Source organism: Micrasema longulum, unplaced genomic scaffold (assembly GCF_059751315.1).
Source record: "Micrasema longulum isolate JH-2025_06_02 unplaced genomic scaffold, ASM5975131v1 h1tg000377l, whole genome shotgun sequence".
In the NCBI taxonomy this organism is placed as follows: Eukaryota; Metazoa; Arthropoda; class Insecta; order Trichoptera; family Brachycentridae; genus Micrasema; species Micrasema longulum.
In genome coordinates this window covers 45,476-52,404 of record NW_028277578.1, presented here as the reverse complement: position 1 = coordinate 52,404, position 6,929 = coordinate 45,476, and the positions used below count along the sequence as shown (strand labels likewise).

At 29.8% G+C, this 6,929-nt stretch overlaps 1 protein-coding gene across 1 annotated transcript in view; it reads right to left on the bottom strand.

Annotated features, from left to right (window-relative positions):
- Window positions 1-5,007: 5,007 nt before the first annotated feature.
- Sugb (Sugar baby transporter) overlaps window positions 5,008-6,929 on the bottom strand; it is a 35,239-nt gene continuing 33,317 nt past the window's right edge. The window contains exon 14 of the transcript XR_015822182.1: window positions 5,008-5,797. The gene's annotated coding sequence lies outside the window, so the exon portion shown is untranslated. The remainder of the gene's footprint in view (window positions 5,798-6,929) is intronic.

Genomic DNA, 6,929 nt, shown 5'->3' with positions numbered 1-6,929 from the left:
GCCAAAAGGGTTTTAGTTCTCAATAATGTTTATATTACTTTTTAAATTTACATAACTTCTTTAACTTTTTTCTTTGTTGAGAAAAAGAAAGAAACCTGCTGACAAGCCGGTTTCGCAGTATACTGGGTTTCATTATTTTTCCTTATATATTTTTTCCGTTCATGTATGTATCTTCTTAAATAAGAATTTAAAAATAATCGATTAGTTTGTGGTTAGTTTTCAATTTAAATCATACAAAAACGCAATATTTTTTTTTTTTTTAATTTAATCTAAATTATCACTAAATTTAGTATACAGTCCATTCAAATCTTAAATGAACTTTGGTTATGTATGTGTGACAGAATGCTTTCAAATAAAATATTCTAGTGTGCCTATGAAAGAAGGGCTAAAAGGATTCACGATGCAAATGTTGATGGATGCAGAAAACGAGGAAGGCCGAGAAAAACATGGTATGACCACATTTAACAAATACGTGAAGACAGACATGTCAAAAGTCTGAATAATCGGCATGCGTGCATGAGAAGATGTATGAATGTAGAGGAAACGAGGCCTGTATACAAAGACAGTGATATGACATTTTATCCTCTCTGCCTGCATAGGCGTAGGTGTGTAGGCGTTTACACGCGTGTGTAAACGGCGTGATGGTCTGTTTTTACTTAGTGTGCCTACTAACACAAATGAAATTTGTAAACATATGTTTACGTGGTTCACCAACAGGCATTAACATACGCTTATTGTACATTTGAACGCACTGTACATGTTTAGATATGTGCCGATATCCAAGTGATGTGTTTGTATTTATTAAATAAAATCAATGAAAATACTAATTTATTTATACGTGCTTTGATTTTTTGCACCTTTACAATAAGTAAATAAATACACTACTCGTCATTTGCTTATTTTAGTAACTATTGTCTGACTACCTTAATTCTATAACTGATCATCCTAATTCTAGTCAATCATGGCTGATCTAAATGCAGTTTTTTTTCATGCGAAACGGTGGAAAATTTTACAGTAATAATGTTGCCTGATTGCACAAATGAATATACTCTTCATAATTTTCTAATAATACAGCACCTTTGTTGTGTGTCCTGCTTACTAAATTGTAATCAAATCTGACTAACGGTAATATAAAGTGTATGTTAGGTTTATACAATAGGGAAATATCACTTTTTTTCCATTTTTAAAGTAATAAAGGTCTATGAAATACTCTCCAGTAAAAAGCAAATTTTTTTGTTACTTATTAGTAGCATTAAAAATGTTTTTAAATTTGTAATTTTGAATTCCCGTAAAAATGGTCATTCCATTGGCCACGCCCCTAATATGTCACGATTCATGTTTATTTGTTCCTGACCATTCAATTTTTTTTTAGAACATTGTCACGAATCTTGACGTCACAACTATCAAAGCCAAACATGTTGCATTTTTCTAGCGACGTATTTATTAAATATTTCTTTTTTAAATGTATTTACAAAAACATTTCTCCACAATATCGATATTGATTTTGGAATTTCAATCAATTATTCTAAATCCATTTCATATATTTTTTCGGTATTTGTAGCAGATGATATTTCCCTATTATGCATTTCGATTATAAATTGATGCCGGGTGTGAACAATTAAAAATATTTTTTAAATTCCTAGAAATCATTGTTAAACTATGATTATTTGTATAAAATTTGTAAAAAGTTGTTGCTTTTTTATTTATGAATTTACTCTAGATTATAACTTAGCAACTATATAACTAGTGTAATTAAATTTTGTCTTTGAAACGAATGTCAAATGAATGATTTATTTATCAATTTACTATACTAAATCAGGAGTGGAATAAAAAAAATCCTCTAAAAGAATATCAAATTTGTGGTTTATTGGTTAATTTTGTTTTAAAAATTATGATTTTTTTCAGCCAAAATGTGTAAAAATAATATAGTAAATCTTAGCAACTATATAATTCTCACGTTATCACCCATTTTGTTGTAACGGTCAATAAAATGCTAAAATTATATTGTAAAATTATTGCCTCATACAACCTGGAAATAAAACTAGGTATTATAAATGTTGAAAATATTCTATTCATTATTATTGTAATGTGAAATAATGCAACTTTTTAGTGAGAAAATAGTCACGCAATTTTAGTTGATCTTTGACAGTTGTTAATATTTTTGTCGAAGTTTCATTAGCAAATTCTGATTGTTTGTAAATAATAATATATATAAATATACAAGTAGATATATATATATATATATAAACACGTATAATATAGCCTCAATTTGTTACAGTGTTGATTGTAACTGTAAGGTGTATCAATAATTTTATTTGAACACCACCGCCAATAGATAACATAATTTTTGGAATGCTTTTCTACAAAAGTTTGTTAAATACATATACATTTATGTAAGTTGTGTGATTAAATTTAAATAGTATTTTAGTGCAAACGTGCAATAATTTCCACAAGCAGTATTTTTCGACTTATGGCTACATTTCCCGCCAACTAGTTTTATATTTGGATATATTCTATCCACCATGTTATAATGCTACGTAATTGTTGAAAGTGTTTTTTATCCAATCAAATCCTAAAACTGCATATTGAGCCTTCATAGTGGAGAAGTATAGATCCATCTATAAATAATATACTAAAGTACATAATTAACTATGTATAAAAATAATACAGAGAAAAAGCTGTGTATTCCTCCACTGAATAGCAAATGGTAATGATAATATTATTACATATTATGTCAAACAATTGTTAAAGGAACCGTCATAAGTTGAAGAATACCTGTACATACAGTTTTTCTGTATTATGTACACATGTTCAGCAATAATTTAAAGTACAAAATCACCGATATGTTCACATGGGACACATGTACCCAATATTCTCACATTTACTGAATTTTCGCCTTGACCCAATTATAAGTGCTAATGGGCTGATCTTTACACGATATTGACTAAAATGGCCTGCAAGCTGTGATTTTATCAACCATCTTAATTACTTTGCGCCTTTCCAATAAATCATGTCTTACCTTATAAGGTCAGTGTTAAATAAATAATATTTTAATATAGAGTAATGTTTCTTTTTACGTCGCCAGATTGCTAGAAAAACTTTTATGTTCACAAATCTTTTTGATGTGTAGTTTAATATTCCATATATTTTTGAAATAGAAATGTTTTATCTTCATTAACAATGTAACAATAAGAAAAGGACTAATATGAATAACTTTTAATATAAAAATTACAAAACTGCATCACTAAGTGGAAAAATTCAATGTTTGACTAAAAGCTGTTTTTCAGTACCTAATGGAGTGATAAAAGCCAGATTCATATATACATTTCAATATATGTTTACAACTTTGCGTGTAAAATATTAATTTGTAGTATGTAATTTTAACGTTTATTGTTGAAAATTTGTATAAAACCTGTCGAGTTATTCTACTATAAAAGTTACTTGGGTGCCTAAAGAGATATTTATTTACGGACATTGTCCAGATATGCTGAATATTTAATTAATTTGTGGTAAAGGATAAATAAAATTTACTCTTAACAAGGTTTTATTTTCATCTAGTATTGTAGGATAATAAAAGACTTACACCGGGATATTTTGGTCTCAATATTACTGTTAAAATTACATATACACATGCACACATGCTGATGCCCAACTATTGAGTAGAAATAAGTTAGATTCGATCGTGTTGTTAATGTTAGGTCTTTGAGCATAAACATTTTTTTTAAATCTCTGTAGTCGCTAACTGAAATATTATATTTACATATATAATCAACTAAAATTTTGAATAGTTTGTAGTCGACATAAAATATAAAGAATGTGATTGGAGAGTTATCGTACCGTGCATAGTTCTGCTTTAACAGTACAGATACCACTTCTCTAATTTGAGGTTTATAAATTAGTTCTGTAGATGTTTTATTTTATTATATTTTCTATGTCCATGATCATTGTATTTTTAATCACTCCTCGAATCCTCAAACCAAAAAATTGTTAATAAATTATCAGATTTCAAATGGTTAAATTTTTTTGCATATTTTTTTTTTACTATACATATATATTATCAAATGTAGTTATTTATGTTTTATTTATTTATTATCTTGTTTTATTATTTGTCGGCCTCGTGGTTTAGTGGTCAGTGCGTATGCCTGCCGTGCAAGAGGCCTCGGGTTCGATTCCCGACGTGGTTTACATGAAATATTTATTAAAGGTATTTTTACAGTAGAATATTTCATAGCCCATGGACATGTAACTGAAGCGTAAGACTGATCTTCTTACCTTCATGTAACAAAAATGATCAAGATACACTGTGATTGGTGTATATTGGTATTGGCAGTGCCCTATGCATCATTAGGTGCGTAAAGAGAATGATGAAGTTATTTATTGATTTTTTGTGTTTAAATTTAGAAATACAAAATAAAAATGATTATAATTAACTGGACTAACAAATTTCTCAAGTAAAGTTCGGTACCATGAATCAATAATATGAAACTTTTTTACACAGGCACTTTTTTTACACTTACTCATTGTTGCCAATTGTCTTGAAGCACATCACAGTGTGTAAACTTTTAATTGGATTGGAGGATTCAAGTAGCAAAATAATACATAATTACTTTTAAGTAGATTCACCTACTGTCTACTCATTGTCACTGAGCTATGTAATCTGCTATACTCACATTTACAGAATTCATAGCTGAATGACATTTTAATGCTGATTTTGTGACATCTGTATATATATATTCATTAAATCGCATTTTATTAAAAATGAATAGTCTAAATAGCATTGAATACTACCTTTTATTTAATGTGGCTAATAATTTTTGGATGGTGAATAAAGTTTGATGAATTAACACATTGTTTTTTTATTTGTTATAATCCTTTATCAATTTTGACATTGTGTGCCTGTGTGAGGGCTTTCCTTACTGATTAGTATCGAATTAACTTATTTTAAAAGACTTAATTTACAAAAGAGTGAAAATAATGACAGTAAATCAGTAACAAGAAGGAGGTCTCATGTTTCCACACACACTGGTGTCACAGCTTTTATTTCTTTATTTGGCAACAGACTTGTGCCACATAGGGGCATTGTAGTAATTTGGAAAATGTCTTTGCGGAAAATATCAATTTGCTACTCTTGAACCACTACTGGGACTTTTTGAAGCACTAGTGTCTTTATAACCTGAATCTGAATCAAAATTAATAATTGTTTACGTATGAATTACAGCACGTCTTTATTTTAGCGCTATATTATAAAACACTCGGGTAGAAAAACTGCATTTAGTAATAAAATAAGAAGCAGGTATCTTGATCACACCCATGGAGGCTGCTTCTCCTTCACCTAAACTAAGCAATGAATGACATATGTGCATAATATAAAAACACATTTTAGTGCTAATCAGTAAAACAATATACCTGCTAAATTATATGGAATCCTATCTATGATCGTCGCACCAAAAGAATTGAAAAAAAAACTATTAACATATATTTATGCAGATGAGGAAACACCTATACACATTCTATGTGAATGTGATGCTTTACATCATTAAAGAAGCCTTATCCTTGGAGGACCACTGGTTAAATCTGAGGATGTTAAAGAGCTCGCCTCCTACCTAATAGCCCGATACTCTATGGGTCTGGGCTTGGAGGGGGATATTTAGCAAAATGAGAACTCTAGCCTTCACCACAATAGCCAGGCTTTTTAAAGACCTGGGCTTGGAGGTCAAGGACTATTCACGGGGACCCGTCACAAAAAATCTTCATGGGTCGCAGTGACGTCAGGAGCTTGTACAACACTGACCTCCACCTTTAAGAATAAAAATAACATATATTTATCCAAAATTTAAACTACATAACTAATAATTTTTAAACTATGTAGCTGCAGCAAAATAATACGGGATTATCTTGAAGATTGAGGAATTCTTCACCAGCATGTATATTTACGTAAACGTGAATCCTCATGTGATTTTTTTCTCCTTAACCACTTCTATAACTACTTTGAAAAATATAATATATATTACTACTAATGATTCTGAAAGCCTGTATTTTTTTGTTATTAAGTTGTGACGTAAACTTATGACTTATAAAGTTTCATTGCTCTGCTTTAAAAAAATATTTATGCCATTTCCACTCTTTATTTTCTTGATAATTTAGCGTAGCAATACAAAATAAGAATCTTCCATTAAGTTTACTTTTTTAATGTTAATTTGCTTTTTGAAAATATAAATATATCCATTAGTACAATATTTGAGTTTGTAGACAAAAGACCGGATTTCACCCCCTCGGGAGTCATTAAGATTAACGAATTACAACAGGGATGGAGAATACACTTAGACCAGCCAATGACAGGTCATAAGCCCTGTAAATGCCTAGACTTCCATATTCTCTTCTTTAAGGTATTCTCCATCCCTGTTGTAATTTGTTAATCTTAATGACTCCCGAAGGGGTGAAATCCAGTCTATTGTCTACAAACATTTGGACAAACTCAAATATTGTAATAAAACCAACTGGTCCAAGAAGTTTGAAAATTGTAAAATTGTTTTCAGGCGTTGCCTAGTATGTGAAATAATTCAGTCAGATGAATCTCTTCACAACAATAAAGGTTTCAGCTCTTTAACTTCACTAAAATCAACAAATGGTAGAATTGAAGAAATATGGATGTTCAAAGATAGGCAAAATGGTGAATGTTACAGCGTGTAAAGTGGCCACTTAAACCAGCCAATAACAGGTCATAAGCCCTGTAAATGCCTAGACTTCCATATTCCCTCCTTTAAGGTATTCTCCATCCCTGTTTTAATTTGTTAATATCCATTAGTGTTGCAAACCCTTTCAGACCTGAGTTTATATCAAGTGGATATTTAAAAAAATGTATTCTGTATCTACTAAAGAATTATTTGAACTATATTGGTATTTTTTATCTTTTATATTTCAGAATTTAT